At 45.4% G+C, this 1,530-nt stretch overlaps 1 pseudogene; it reads left to right on the plus strand.

Moving 5' to 3' along the window:
* Positions 1-316: 316 nt before the first annotated feature.
* Positions 317-1,279, plus strand: LOC105856795 (heterogeneous nuclear ribonucleoprotein A1-like; annotated as a pseudogene).
* Positions 1,280-1,530: the final 251 nt, after the last annotated feature.

Raw genomic sequence — 1,530 nt, forward strand, 5'->3', positions numbered from 1 at the left:
ATATCTATATCTACATATAGATATAGATATAGATCTGCTTTAATCTCTCAGGCTGCTATAGCAAAATACCATAGACTGGGTGGCTTAAACAACAAACATTTATTTCTCACAGTTCTGGAGGCTGGAAGTGTGAGATCAGGGCACCATCAGGGTCAAGCTCTGGCTTGCAAATGGTCGGTCACCTTCTTGCTTTATCCTCACATTGTGAGGAGAAGCAGCTCTGCCCTCTCTTCCTCTTCTTAAAAGGGCACTAATCCTTTCTGTCCGTGGATGCTGCCGAGGAAGCATCGTTGAAGTCTCTCTTCCCACTGCCATCATGTCTAAGTCAGAGTCTCCTAAAGAACCCAAACAGCTGCGGAACCTATTCATCAGAGGGTTGAGCTTTGAAACAACCGATGAGAGTCTGAGGAGCCATTTTGAGCAATGAGGAACACTCACGGACTGTGTGGTAATGAGAGATTCAAACACCAAGCGCTCCAGGGGCTTTGGGTTTGTCACGTATGCCACTGTGGAGGAGGTGGATGCAGCAATGAATGCACAGCCACACAAGGTGGATGGAAGAGTTGTGGAACCAAAGAGAGCTGTCTCCAGAGAAGATTCTCAAAGACCAGGTGCCCACTTAACTGTGAAAAAGATCTTTGTTGGTGGCATTAAAGAAGACACTGAACAATATCACCTAAGAGACTATTTTGAACAGTATGGGAAAATTGAAGTGATTGAAATCATGACTGACAGAGGCAGTGGCAAGAAGAGGGGCTTTGCTTTTGTAACCTTTGATGACCATGATTCTGTGGATAAGATTGTCATTCAGAAATACCATACTGTGAATGGCCACGACTGTGAAGTAAGGAAAGCCCTGTCAAGGCAAGAGATGGCTAGTGCTTCATCCAGCCAAAGAGGTTGAAGTGGTTCTGGAAACTTTGGTGGTGGTCATGGAGGTGGTTTTGGTGGGAATGACAACTTTGGCCATGGAGGGAACTTCAGTGGTCGAGGTGGCTTTGGTGGCAGCTGTGGTGGTGGTGGATATGGTGGCAGTGGGGATGGGTACAATGGATTTAGTAATGATGGAAGCAATTTTGGAGGTGGTGGAAGCTACAATGATTTTGGCAATTACAACAATCAGTCTTCAAATTTTGGACCCATGAAGGGAGGAAATTTTGGAGGCAGAAGCTCTGGCCCCTATGGTGGTGGAGGCCAATACTTTGCCAAACCACTAAACCAAGGTGGCTATGGTGGTTGCAGTAGCAGCAGTAGCTATGGCAGTGGCAGAAGGTTTTAATTATTCCCAGGAAACAAAGCTTCCTGGGAAGTTTAGCAGGAGTGGAGAGCCAGAGAAGTGACAGGGAAGCTACAGGTTACAACAGATTTGTGAACTCAGCCAAGCACAGTGGTGGCAGGGCCTAGCTGCTACAAAGAAGACATGTTTTAGACAATACTCATGTGTATGGGCAAAAAACTCGAGGACTGTGTTTGTGACTAATTGTATAACAGATTATTTTAGTTTCTGTTTTGTGAAAGTGTAAAGCATTC

Source organism: Microcebus murinus, chromosome 15 (genome assembly GCF_040939455.1).
Source record: "Microcebus murinus isolate Inina chromosome 15, M.murinus_Inina_mat1.0, whole genome shotgun sequence".
In the NCBI taxonomy this organism is placed as follows: Eukaryota; Metazoa; Chordata; class Mammalia; order Primates; family Cheirogaleidae; genus Microcebus; species Microcebus murinus.